Source organism: Emydura macquarii, unplaced genomic scaffold (assembly GCF_026122565.2).
Source record: "Emydura macquarii macquarii isolate MOO-44397 ecotype Brisbane River unplaced genomic scaffold, CSIRO-AGI_Emac_v2 contig_2437, whole genome shotgun sequence".
Taxonomy (NCBI): domain Eukaryota; kingdom Metazoa; phylum Chordata; order Testudines; family Chelidae; genus Emydura; species Emydura macquarii.
The window spans coordinates 114979-130105 of NW_027132574.1; positions in this window are offsets into that span (position 1 = coordinate 114979).

Genomic DNA, 15127 nt, shown 5'->3' on the forward strand with positions numbered 1-15127 from the left:
GCATTGTTACTATAGCACTTCCCATTTATAATTTGGATGACAAGACACAAACAAACAAACATCTGTCTTCTTGAAAAGTGCTTTTTACCTTTACATGTTATCTAATGTCTAACAGAGCCAGAAGCAATTGAGCAGTCTTGTTTAGGTTGATTTAAATTCACATTTGTTTTAATGAATGTTTATAAAAACAGAAGTTAACCATTTGGTTGTCTACATTGCTTATTGATGTAAGATACAGGCCTGTAATGCCAGAGCCATGCATTTGTTTTACAAAACACAAAGATAAATATGATAACTACTAAAACACAAGTGTGGACAGCTGGATATTAGCAATGCAAAATTCATTTAAAATACATATTTATACTTTTTTAAATCTGGGATTTACAGTATCAAAACCTTTATTGTTTTATCTTTTAAAAATATCATGTGGATAAACAACTGGTGCTAAAACCCTCATTATATATAGTGTATTATTTAGTTCATAAGCAGCAGGCTTCATTTTGATTTAGGGGAAAACTATGGGACAAACAGTCATTAGTTCAGTGGCAGCACATTTTCCATATTATACACATAGATGTAAATTCTAGTAACAGTGGTAGTATGACACCCAGGCCTTCATCATCATCTGGCCTTGGTTAGAGATGTAGCTCTATTTGTAGAAAATATTTTGGAAATGTAAAAACCAAGGGGAATATTCAAGGGAGAAATATAAAATCTACACCCTCCTCTATCTTGTAACTCTTACAAGTGGAGATATTTGCTCCATTAACCTATGGAAGAACTTTTGCATTCATTTACATTTACACTTGTGTAATTAATGGGATCTCACAGTTTTCCCCCCATTAGCAATATGTGTATTAACTGTCACACCAATAAAATCTTACTGAATTAAAAAAAACCCACAATTGCTGGCATAAATGGAATTGTGGTAAATGAGAAGTGGCATTGATATAGATAGAGAGGGATTTGCACCCTTTACACCAACAATGAATTTAGTGGGATTTACACTTTAATGGGACTTACAGGGGTGTATAAAGTGGCAGGTGTTGGGGAGACCATACTCCTGAGGGCTAAGCTATAAATAAAGGATACACCTGAATTCATCAGGTACATAAATTGGGCTATTACATGTCTGGGGTGAAATCTTGGTCCCAGTGAAGTCAGTGAAAAAACTCCTATTGATTTAAATGAAGCCAGAATTTCACCTCCCAGCTAGGAACTCAAGCACACTTGATCATTATCAACAGGTGACACTTAAGAATACAGAACATACAGTGCTTTAAAAGAAAATAATAGAAGTAAGTAGGTGCCTTCCCTACTGATATGGCTGGCTGTGAAGGGGAGTGCACACTACAGTAATATAGAGAAGTCTCTAGGAGCGTTGTCGTTCTACCTTCCTGGGAGCTGTGGAAATCATTGTGTGCCTCTTGAAGCACAATTGCTTGGAACTTCCACTGGGGCAGCGTAGCTTTGCCTTGCCCCCACAAAGGGCAGTACTTGAATAAAAAACCAATCTAAGCCCGAAGCAATTTATTTTTGAAGAGCTGCAAATTTAATTTTTATTTCCGAGCCCAAGATTCAGGTTTTCAGCATACGCATTGAAAAATAATTACAAGAACACAGACAGAAAATGAGGTTTTGGAAGAAGCAGCATTTCAGAAGTAAAGGAAATTATGGCAAACTATCATTATTGAAATCTGTGGAGGAATAAAGAGGGTTATTTAAAGTTAAACAACTTGGTCTCAGCATCACCCATTCCTAAATTCTCTTCTTGGTTTCAAAAGATGCTGTTCACTTGAAATAAGGAGAAAGAAGCTGTCAAAAAGCTGCTTAAATAGTGCACTGGAGACATGAAACTCAGGAGGGAAAATACTAATAATCAAGGGGTGCTGATCAGTGTAAAAATGAAAGCATGAAAACCATTCTCTGAATTAACTGAAAAACTGATGATACTGTAAATGCAACCGGGAGCACTAAGGGCTCAATCTTACTCCCACTGGTTTCAGTAGGAGCACAATTGTGCCCTAAATGATCTGTGCAATGGGACCGGGGGCTCATCTCCACCAAAATTATTTTATATTTCTAAAAATAATCTTACTGCTTTGTGCTTCAACGTACTAAAGGAACATTTAAAAGGCACACTTTCCCAATCTAGTCTTGTGTGTACCGAAGACTTAAAGCTTGTTTGATTTATTAGTTCCCACCAAAACCTTGAAATATATATCCCTCATGTGCATGCATGTGGAGGGCACAATTCTAGAAAGGGACCATCACACCATACATTGTCTGAATATGAATGTTTTGTAATTTAGAACTAAACAATAAGAAGCAAAGATATGTCAGTTTCTATGATCCTTAGGCAATCCTTTGGCAGCAGAAATACAGGGTATCAAGTTTTACAGGTTCACATGCATACATGAGATCATACTTAAAAGATTGTCTGCATTTTCTTCAATTTTAGGGTATCATAATCATGTTTCTGGTATTTTGGTATGATACTGTAGTCTTTAATAAACTTCTGCTTACTGCAGGTTTATTTTCTCTAGGTTTTGTTATTTTAAGGGTTTTTTTTAAAAAACAAATATATAACTTTAAAAATCTCTAACCCTGGAGTGTTTACTTTTTGGAGGTCCAGGGTGATAACCATGGATGTATAATATAACATAAAAGCAGCAAGTTATGGCAACTGTATTTGTTTCTAACCTCATAGGGAAATTGCAGCAACGTGGCCCCCTGGTATGTTCAATTCTTCTATAGGGAAAAATGATGTTTTGTTGCATCCATGCTTATTTCTCATTTTAAAGCATACTTGAACGCTTTCTGATGCATGAGCCAAAGTACAGAGAAGTACTGGCACATAATTCAGCACCTATTCAAGCTGCTCAGCTACTCTTAGAATTTAATCTTACACTCATCCATCCCAAACATCATATAGATCTGGCTAGGTCAACATTGCTTTGCAAATAGGCAAAAATATAATATATAGCATTTAATACAGCAGAATGTACAGACATTAAAGAGACCATTGAACATTTTGAATGTAGAGAAAAGTCAATGCTACAATATTTCTGATTCTTTGGGTTTATTACATATGTCAGGAAGGATTAGGTTGCATGTTGTGTCAGTGATGCATCATTTTATAATTCCATTGGATGAGTGTAATATAGAATTTTTTTATGCTTATTGCCACCTGATGACCAACGTAAGAATAACTATTTACTATTAGAAGCCCTAACTTCTAGCATGCTCCAGGAGATTGGGGAGTATGTGTGAGGAAGTTTTTCTAAGACGGAGGCTCATTAGTTTTCTGTGTGAATCTGAACCAGAATAAAAAAATCTCCTTTTTCAGTTCTAATCTGTTTTGGGTCTTCATGTACTACAGTGAGTAATGTTCCAGTTGTACAGCAGCCAATGAGTAACATGAGACAATTCAGCTTTCTATCACCTGAAATGTCCTACTTTTGTCCAAAATTTATTAGTAAGTGCTTGATAACAGAGATGCAACAACTGAAAGAAAAAATAGGCAGCCTGAATATTATCTCACCCAAGCCCCTGGGTACGTATTTGGGCAGCTAGCCAAGCCATCACTCATGCCACATGGCCACACTGCTAATTTGAGCATGCTAGTTTAAGCAGAGCGAGTGCATATCTGTCCACCGAGCTGGGAAGCACTTTCCCAGTGTCTGTGTAGACATACCCTGAGAGGCATAGAGACAAGCATACAAAGCAGTGCTGAGAGAAGTGTAGAGTGGGAAATTTTGATGCTAGACTAGGTGGCCACTTCCTTGTTTAGGGCGTTAGGATTGGAGCCCATGGTAGAGAGAGGACATAGCTTGCATTATACCTCGGCAGTGAAATTGTGAAATGCTATGCTGATATCAATGCATCAAGAGGGGTGGACTGCTGCAACCAAGGGGTAAAGTGGAACAAACCCTGGGGAGGGATCTGCAACCCTGGGAGGAGAGGATGAAAGACTTCTGCTTTGTTTGGGCATTAGTATCTTGGGAAGGGTGGAACTCAGGTTAACCAGAGGGCTAATCTATCTTTACGCAGAAAGGATACTGATGTAGCAGCTGTATCATCATGGGATGAAGTAAGAGATCCATTATAGCTACACTTTACAGTCTGTATTGCAGCACTGACTGAAAGGAAGGATAGAGCAACTAAGAAGAGATTTAGTCAATTAAGTGCATCTTAAAAGGCAGAAAGGGCTGTTTTTACAGAATGGTACTAGTGGGGCTTCTGTAATATTTGCCCTGGGTGGATAACCTCAATGTTTAAGCAAGCAAGTAGAAATTTAACACAGATAACCTTGGATGACCCTCAGATATGTTCAGGAACTCTCTTCTGCTCTAATGTTTCTGTACATCTGGTGTCTTTAGAGAGAATCTGAGGGGGACAGAAAGCCTTTCGTTTTGTATCTCAAATTCTGTTCATAATTCAAAGTGTCAGATGAAAGTAATAGTGATAAACATTACTGTTGTTGTTGCCTTAGGGGGATGCTGCGGCCTCAGCTAAATGAGGCCTCATTATTAAATTTCCTTTTTTATTATTTATTGTTACAATGTTTAAAAATAAAAAATACAAATAATGTATGTGGGTAATGAATTCTCTGGAGATTCTAGCTAGCTACAGATGATTTAGATGATAGATAACAATTAACACTTATATATAGATACCAGTAGCACTTCACCTTGTCAAAGTGCCATAGAAAGATTAACTAATTAATTATCCTCCCAACAGCCCTCTTGAGTCAGAATTATTCCCACTGTACACAGGAGAAGAAAAGTGGGAATTTAAAATTAATCAATCATTCTCCTACTGGAGTGAGTGCAAATCTTGCCATTGACTACAATGGCATAGTAGGCTCAGGCCCAGAAAATAGTGACAGAACCAGTGTTAGTGCTTAGCCCTTGGCTACAGCCTTTGAGCTCAAAACCCATATACCACACTGAGTTTAGGAGAACTTGTTTGTGGTTTTCCAAATACAATACTATTTTACTGGGGTAAAAAAGTTTACTAACCTGTTCCAAGTGTTCTAAATGCTGTTCTTTGAGATGTATTGCATGTATCCATTCCATTTTTGATGTCTGTGTGCTTCAGCATAGGGCCGTCAGAAACCTTTTCCCTCAATGGTACCTGTGCAAGCTACGCGAACACTCTTTGCTGTCTCATTGCACTGTATACAAGTATAAAGGGCAGAGCTACCGCCTTCCCCCCCTCAGTTTCTTCTTGCTGGAACTCCAAGGCAGAGGGGTAGGAGGCAGGTTGGGGAATGAACACGTGCAACATATCTCAAAGAACAACAGTTACAGAACAGCTTAGTAACCATTTTTCTTCTTTAGGTGATTGCATAGGAGTATTCCACTCTTGGTAACCCAGAAGACATGAAAGAAGAAATGGGATCAGAGTTTATCTTAATAAATAGACTGGAGGAAAACATGTCCAATTCTAGCATTATCCCCAAGGTAAGACAAGTTTGTACTATAGAATTCCCGAAGTCTAGTTGCTTCTTGGCAGAGTAGGAAATATTGGGCTCCTCCTTTCCTGTTGAGGTAAAAAGTTGCTCCTTTGTTGTCTGTGAGAACTAGTAGGCTCTTCCCCTGGATCTGCAGAAGAAAACCCAACAGACTAGCCTGACCTCTTTCAGTTCTCTGACATTTATATATAAAGACAGGTCTTCTGCAGACCACAGTCTGTGAATCTGAAGAACACTAAAATGGATCCACCAGCTGAGAGCAGATGCATCTGTCATTAATGTGACGGTCAGTTGAGAGTGGGTAAAGGTGACACCTTTGTATACGTTGTCTGGATTTGTCCATCAATCTAGGAAGGCAAGGACCTGAGAGAACACCCTCCCTACAGAGTTTAGATGATGACAGCTTGATGAGTAAACTGAGCCAGCGAACTCTGAAGAATTCTGAGGCAGTTTGGCTTACTGGACCACATATGCATGAGGCCATATGCTCCAGGAGCCTCAAACAGTTTTGTGCTGTTGTGAGTAGGTGAGACTTGAGATCTATAACAATGATCCAAATTGTCTGATATCTAGAGACTGGAAGGCAAGCCCTGGCTTGAGACTATAAACTCTGTTTGCTGGACCAGAGAAAAGAGAGATTTTTCTGTTGACTAGCTGACCCAAGGCACTGAATATTGACTGGATTAGTTATACACAGGACAACACCTGAACCCTTCATCGGGTTCTTGCCATCCAGTCATTCAGTAGGGGTAAACCTGCACTCCTGGTCTTCTGAGAAAGGTAACCACAACTGCCAAAAACTTTGTAAAAACCATGGGAGCTGCTGACAGGCCAAATGGTAGTAGAGTGAACTGGTAATGATTTTGATTTAACAGAAATCTGAGATACTTCCTGTGACATTGATGGATTGCCACATGGAAGTAGGTGTCTTTCATGTTAAGGGTGAGATACCAGTCCCAGGATTCAGAGAGGAGATAATTGAAGCTAGAGTTATCATGCAAAACTTTATCTTTAAGTACTTGTTGAGAAACGGATGGTTGAAGATTGGTCTGAGGCCCTTCCCTGCCTGCCGTCCCTTTCAGGATTAGGAAGTAGTGGGAATAAACACTCATCCCTCTGAGACCTTGTGGACCTTCTTCCATGCCACCCATCCAAAGGAGAAACTGAACCTTCTGGAGTAGGATCTCCTCTTGAGAGTGATCCCTGAAGAGGAATGGGAAGGGAGGGTGGGACAGAGAAAGGGATAGAAACAAATTGGAAGGAATATCCCACTTCTACAATGCTCAAGACTGGCCTGAAGTAATTTGGGACCAAGCACCAAGGAAGCAGGGGAGACAGTTTCAAAAAGAGGTAAAACAGGATCTGGAATCGTGGAGACCAGCATGATGTCCTTGATTGAGGCATCAAAATGTCTGCTTAGCAGTCCCTGAATGTCTAAAACGGCCAGGGGCTGATGTAGAAGCTGAAGGAGCCTATGCCCCAAACCCCTGCTTTTCTTCTCTACAGATCCTGAAGAGGAGACATAGCCAAATACTGGTACGACTGCTGAGCCAATAGTACTTTCTGGCTGGGGCAAGTGTATACAAGCCCAAAGACTTCAAAATTGCCTTTGAGTCCATGGAGCTTGCTATCTATTTGCTCTGAGAACAGCGTAGCATCTTTAAAGGGCAAATCCAGGATAATTTGCTGAACCTCATGGAGTAAAGCAGAAGAATAAAGTCAAGAGCACTTTCTCATAAAACAATCAAGGCCTCACCATTAACCTGCTCTCAGTCACTAGCGAGGAGAACTCCTAAAAATCATAGTGCCCAGCAGGGCCTATTGGTTGTCAAATCTAAGCTACAACCCCACAGTTGAACAAAAATTTCTACCAAATAAATCCAGCTTCTTTGAATGTTTGGATTTGGGGGCGGCAGCTGGATGCCCCTGGTGTTCACTCTCATTAGATACAGCAACCACTAGTCACCCTGGAGGAGGATAGAAGTACAGGTTGTTAAACCTGTGGGGGGGGGGGGCACATGATATTTGCATTCCAGATGCTTTGATTGGTAGACCACGATTCTGGGATCTGCAGTAGGGGCTTTATAGGCTCAAACATTGCAGAGCCACTTGAGAGGGAACTGCTGTAGATAAAATATCAAAGAGGCAAGGAGAGAGCTTTCTGACCTCTTCGACCTGAATGTCCAGGTCCAATGTCACCCTCTTTAGTAATTCCTGGTATGTCTTATAGTCATCAGGAAGGGGTGAAATTGTCTCAGAGGAAAATTCCTCATTCAGAAAGGGCGAGGGTGAAATCAGCTCAGGATGTGGCTGACCCTCTTCTGCAGGCTGCTTTGCAGGCTTTTCAGGAGTCATTTCTGCCTTCTCAGTACTGAGCCCAGCATTAGGCACTGCCTCCTAGTAGTCATGCCTAGTGGTTGGAGTGAAGATTCAAGCATAAGGTTGGGACTGGGCCAAGGGTGGTGCTGGACTCAAGATCCGGGGACAGGCTGGGGTCAGAACTGAGACCAGAGTCCATAGACAAGCCAGAATCAGTACTGTAGCTGGAGTCCAGGTGCAAGCCAAGTGTCAAAGCTGGGTGGTAAGAGCCCAGGGACAAGCCAAGTATCATAGCGAGGGTCTAGATACAGGCCAAAAGTCAGAGCTGGGGTGTCACAATATGAGGGTCCAAAGAGGATCAGGAAGTGAAGGCAAACCTGGAGCAGTTGAGTAACAGGGTTGGAGCAAGGTCAGAGTAAGGCAAGGACAATACTGGAACAGGGACCAGGCAAGGTTGGGGCAGGAATAGGAACAGGTTCAAGAGCAGACTGGGAATCTTGAGAGTCTGATACACTGAGAGGCAACAAGAGGGTTCTTGGCCAGGTAGTGCTATTGCGGAAGACTGATCTTCAGCTCTGGTGGAGTTGAGAAAATACCTGAGCCTGGGTGTTATCTGACCCAGGCTCGGATCAAGGATAGTTTGCTGCCATATGCCTGTGCGCCAAGTCACTATAGTCTCTGCTGGAAAGATAAGCCAGTGCAGCTGGGGAGTTGCTGCAGGTTTGAGTTGTGACTCTCCTCAGCTCTGTTGGAGTGGCACCTGCTTGAGCAGTCCTGGTTTGACTATGGGTTTGCCTCACAGCTGGTACCAGATACAGGAGCGGGTTCAATTCAGTGTGATGATTCACCTCATGTGGATGAGGACACCAAGTAGGAAAGGTATGGGGATGACATGTAGGCTGGGGAAAACCCTTGGGTTTCCAAAAAGGTCTCTGATAAGTGTCTGGGCCCAAAGGTCCTCCTGGCCATATTCCTGCAGCAAGCCCTGAGGCAGGATCCTGAGGATACCCTGGATGGTAAGATCTAGGGGAGGGATGGCGAGTCTCGCTCGGAGGCTGGGTGATATATGATCCCATTTCAGAGTGCGAATAAGGGGATTCTCCTTCTGCTAACTATGGAGGGGCCAACCCTGTCAGTGCTGGAGAGTAGTGCCAAGATCCTGACTAAACTGTCATTGAGATTGTCTCCAGTTGCTGTGGTGCCACTGAAGTCAAGGGTACTGTTTCTGGCTCCAGACTTGATGGAGCCTGTACTGGCGCTGGAGTCCATGGTGCTGGTATTGCCAAAAACTTAGAGGAGGAGTGCTTCAAACTCTACTCTGCTTCTTTCCTCCCTGCTTGGCTGGCTTGGAGGGTGGAGATCTCCTTTGACTCAATGTTCCTTTGGAAGGCTTATGCCTCTTTCTAGGCACTGGAAAAGGAGACTGGTGCCAGGAATCAGAGTCTCCGAGGAGCACTTCTGACTGAAGCTGCAGCACTCGGTATGGACTCTGACAAGGATGGCTCCGAGGGTGGTCTCAGTGCTGCTTCCATTAGGAGGAACTTTAGCATAGCTTCCCTCTCCTTCTTTGTCCTAGGCTTAAAGTCCTGACAAATTTGGCAACAGTCCTTTAAGTGAGTCTTACCCAGGCACTTAAGTGGTTACTTATGGGCACGGGTTTTGTGGAAGCAGCCCAGGGTTTTAAGCCTAGTGACTGAGACATACCCCAGTACTGGCCACAACTCCCCAAGATTTTTTGTTTTAAAAACTTTTACCATGAACTATTTACAACTAAACACAAAACTGCCTAAACAAACCTGAGGAGATATTGCCAGAGAAATAAAAAACAGTTCCACTGACCATTGCGGGAACTAAGAAGGACCTGAAAGGGGAATGGGGAGGCACTGCCATTCATTCCTGCACGCACTATTGTGAAACAGCAGAAGATGCTTGAGCCACCCAGATGGATACCACTGAGGAAAAAAAGCTTCCGACTCCTGTGTGTTGTGGCAGACACATATCATGAGTGGAATGGATATGTGAAATCACTCAAAGAACAACTTCTTTGAATATTACAAAGTGATGGCTTTTATTACACTTACAGCTTAACAGAGTTTACCACAGCTGTGAATCAGGGTGAAAAGGAGGGTTTGTAGCAGAAGAGTAGTCTCACTGCTGTTGTGGGATTTAGATACAACTGACAATTCTATTTTGTGCTAAAAATTCAAGGTTTTGAAATTTGTTTTGATTCCACAATGCAGCAAAAACAAAACATTTTGAATGTTTTTATGAGAATGGAGGACAAGGCATTGTGGTTGTGTAAGATACTGGCCAGGGATGCCTGATTCAGAGCAGAGTTTTATATCCTAGATCACACTAAATCAGGCAGAGCAGTAACTTGAATCTTTATCTTGCATGTCTCAGGCCAGGATAATAACCATCCAGCTATAAAGTTAGTCTCATACTTGCTGCGTCTCTTCCCTGCCTAACAGAAAACCTTCCCAACAATGGTTTATCAGAAACTGATACATCTTCAGAAAATATTCAACTTTGATGAAACAACTTTTTTTGCCAAAATGAAATTATGGTGAAAATTTCCAACTAGATCTATCTATCTATCTATCTATCTTTAAGATACAGACATAATTATCTTGTGAGGAGGGGTGTTGATTGCAAAAAAGCCTAAAAGTGCTTCAATGGTATGGAGAACTCGACAACACTGTGATGAAAGATAGTAAGTGTGTTTTAATTGCATCACCTCCAATTCTAGTATCTGATCACCTTCCAAACATTCAAAAGTAACTAAATAATCTCATTCTTCTTCTCTAGCAGTAGCAGGAAATTAAATAGCAGAATTTTTAAATGGTTCTCAAATTTGTTATTTTTGGGTCTGTAAAAGATTTATTATGAGGAAGTTAAATTGAAGAGATTAGTTTTCCATTTATGTCTAATATGCTAGATTAGGGTTCATTCTTACCTCTTGCAGGAGTGTATTCAATAATCTAGGTCTGTCTCTTGTGAAAGTTCTGTCTCCTGTGCTCATGGGCTTTTCCTAGTGGTTGAGAATTTTGTGGTTCTCATGGAACAAAGATGTTGTAAGATGTTATGGTCACAGAAGGAGAGACTGAATTGGACACCATATTAAATGGGAAGCCAGTGTCAACAGAAAAACATTATGGTGATGGTCATACAAAGACCTGTGTTGTTTCACAGACAGGTGAATTCTTTACCAGCTGGAGCTTTTTCAGGATATGCGATTTCCCTCCTAGATGAAATGCAGTAATTGCATCTGGAGTTCACAAATGTATCACTGTAATTAAGTTTGAATATGACAGAATAAGGGCTCAATCTTTTGGCTAGCCTCAGGTGGGAGTGGACATATTTTGCAGACATGGCTATTTGAGCATAGAGGGGGATCTTATGAACAGGAGAGTCCTCTGAGCACTTCATTTTACATATCAGCATCACCTCTTTCAGAGCCTGGGGCCTTGACTCTGGGATGGCCTTGGATTCTTTTCTGTGTTTTTTGAACATTTCAGCCCTATCCTTAATATTTCCCTTTATCATCTTTGGATTATTGCCAGAATTTGGTGAATATTATTATAGTAAAACAAAGATCAGCCAATCTCCCTGACCATCATGTGGCATGCAGGATGGTCTTCCTGAAAAATCCTTCAGTAGGCCACAACTTATATAAACTATGTCTGTTTAGATTATGAATATCTATGAAGCGAAGTCACTTGGACTGGCATCTTAACAGCATTCGTGGGAACTGTATTGAAATCCAAGTAAAAGAATGGACTTAAATGTATTTAACAAGTTAAATAGCTGGTGCAACTTGGGAACCACAGATTTTAAGAGCTATTTTCTTTGTATTAGCCTCATCATTGTTAAAAATAATCAGAAGCTGGTCCATTTTGTGTATTCCAAATAGTTACAATTATACCAGGTAGCATATAGTATGCTTTTAAACCACTAAGCAAGTTTAAACTTGAACTCAGCTGGCAGATAATAGGGTTTAGGGTGATCAGATGTTCTGATTGTATAGGGACAGTCCTGATATTTGGGGCTTTTTCTTATATAGGTACCTATTACCCCCCACCCCATCCTGATTTTTCACACCTACTATCTAGTCACCCTACTAGGGTTGGCAAATCCAAGACCAATGAATTGTTTCAAATCTAAATTCAAATCTTATCTTTTAATTCAGATGTTCATATTAATTGAACATTTCTTGCTCTTTGTGTTTTATGTGTTTTTTTCAAAAGCATTCTGGGGATGTGCATATGAGGCACTGTATAAGCTTGCAACACAGAACCTTAAAAAGGATGCAGGGGGTATGTATTTGCCAAATGTTCAGTCTGAATAATGGTGAATGAAGGGAATGTTGGTCATTCATTTCTCCCTTGTGATACATTATGATATTTTGTTAACAGAATGCCCTGGTAATAGAACAAATACTCCAATAACGACACCATTATCATTATGCCAAATCTGGGATGAACAAGTGCTGATTTATATCGCAAACAGCAGGTGTAATCTGGGCAATGAAAGAATAATGCCCTATTTCCCATAAGCAGTAGAATACCTTTAATTAGCATTGACGTCAACTTAATTAACAAAACTGCTTCAATGCAATAAAACAAATTGCCAGAACTAAGCGCAAAATGCATATATTCAAATGTCCTATTAAAATTAAATCAAAATGTTGATGAACAAACAGCATATCCATTAAAATAATTTTAATTAAAAAGATATGTGGAGGCTGCATGTTATTACATGGGACATTTGCGTACTGCAGTGCAGTACAATAGGCCACCTGCGAGGATACAAAAATAGTAGCCATGTAAAGGTGATAACTATACCTAATCAAGAATCTCTCCTTTGGTTATGGCAAAAAAAGGCATTTAAATAAACAGAATAGAAGTAAATAAATATTTGCCAGTCACTAGCAAGTTGCTGCTAACATGGAGGTAATAAACCAAGTTAATCTCAAGCAAAAAATAATATAACTGTGGTAATTCTTAAGTAATTAAAATGGATGCTGTAATTCTTAGTTAATTAAAAAATCTGCTAATTCCAATGGAATAGGTCAAAGAGACTAACTGACAAGAGAGAAGTGTGCTCACAGGATTCAGCAAAGAAGGAGAGAGGAAAGCAAAAAAAGGGTTAAAACAAAGAAACTGGTAATATAATAAATATTTTCCAGTATTCATTGACTATAAAATATTTCTAGTTGAAATGTCAGATAGCCAGTGGAGTGGAGATGTGGGTATTACTTCTGACACTGACAAACTACTTGAAAGAGTGACTTAGGCCAATCTTTTCAAATTTGGGATTAGATGTCTTGCTTTAGACACCCAAGTCTGAAAACACTGGAACTGTACATGAGGATAGCAATCAATTATCTCACTGGCATTCTGAGGATTAGTTGACATTTGCAAAGACTTTTGAAAATGGAGAGTGCTATGTGAGTATTATTATCTATGTTATTCAGAGACTCATGGCTTTTAGTCGACTATTTTCAGAAATGAAACAGCATTAGATTGATACGTTAGTGCTGCAGTGCCATTATCTATTCATTTGAAGTAATACTTTCAAGCATGGCATCACACTGGAGAGGGTACAAAAATACTACTTGAGAATCTATCAGAACTGACCAGGTAACAAAATGCACTTGGGACAAAGCAATGTGTACTCTCCTGAGTCTAGAATGAAATATCCAAAGTACTACATTCTTGAATGACAGATCCTCTGCAATTAGCATGTGTAACAGGGTGGCTTGTCCCTTAAAGCAGGAATCCTGGAGCCAGCCAATCCTAGTTACTAAGGAGGTACACCTGAGTAGGGATCGGCTGATTCCCTATAAAGAGTAGCAGAGAGAGAGAAAGAGAGTGTTCTCAGGCGAACATTGTAGAGTTCAGAGAATGCTAAGATTGAGTGCGCTGCAGCAGATAAATAAATATAAAGTTGAGAGGTGATTTGATTTGTCTGTTAGTATCTACAAAGGGAACAAATATTTGACAATGGGATCTTCAATTTAGCAGAGCAAAGTGTAACACAATCCAATGGATGGAAGTTGAAACTTGACAAATTCAGAATGGAAATAAGGCATAAATTTTAACAGTGAGTAATTAACCATTGGAACAATTTTCCAAGGGTTGTGGTGGATTCTCCATTGCAGGAATTCTCCACAATTTTAAAATCAAGATTGGATGTTTCTTCTAAATTATGTGCTCTAAAAATTGCTTTGGAGATGTTCTATGGCCTGTGTTATACAGGAGGATGACCAGATGATCACAATGATCCTTCCTGGCATTGGAATTTATGGATTTGTGAACTTGGGAAGGGACACATAGGCAGGAGAGGTCTGGGAGTCACCTGATAAGGACTTGATGAGGGACTTGAGAACTTTATTTTGAATGTTTTCTCAGTTTAATAAACCAGACCTGAGAAGGGATAAAAGAGTCTGTGATTTACTGAAGAAGCCCATTGAAGGTGTAAACGGAGTCAGGGGGACCCTTGCAGGGCTGCTCTGAAGCCATGAGAGGGTGCAGAGGAGGTGGCCACTTGATCACAGCATGCTAGCCTCTGTGTGTTTGCTTGAAAAAAATCAATCACCTGCTCCTACCACAAAAAAAAAAAAAAAAAAAAAGTCTTCATAGAATCTCTAGTTACACAAATATTAAGCTTATTATCAGAAAGACTCCTGGTAGAGATTGAAGATTATGCTATGATTATTCTTTTATGTTATTCATTTTCACTGGCACCATCTCCAAATTACTTTGGGGAAAAAATTGAAAGTGCTTAAGTGCTTATTATGGTAAAGAATTTCCAAATTTAAAAGATACACCCTAATTTCTTTCTCCCAACCCTGTAATGTGAGATAGGAGGGTGGAGAGGGTGTAGGAGTGAAAGACAAAAAGACCACGTGCTGTTGTAGAAACTGTGTACTGAAAAACCCTGAACTCCTGCAGAAGAAGAGCTAACTGTTTCAATATTTTGTCCACTTAAGAAAGGTAAAACCCTTCAGTTCAAGCTTTTGCAATGCAAATGTAACGCATGCTTGCTTGGTGTGGCTCAGTCCCCCTCTAGTGGCATCTAGCTGAGCTAGAGATTGATGAGTCTGCTACAGCCTTAATTAAGGAAGAGGTGGCTTTTAGCTCCTGTAATAGAGGCTCATATACTCAATTTCAGAGGTCTCAGGTTTGATCCTACCTGCAGACAGCTAGGGTCTGTCAGTGTTACATAAACAGCAAGTTCTATAGTATCTAAGGAGCCCGCTTACTGCTAAATCTGAAAAAATGTCAACTTAGTTTACCATAATGGTGGTGAAAGAATCAGATAGGG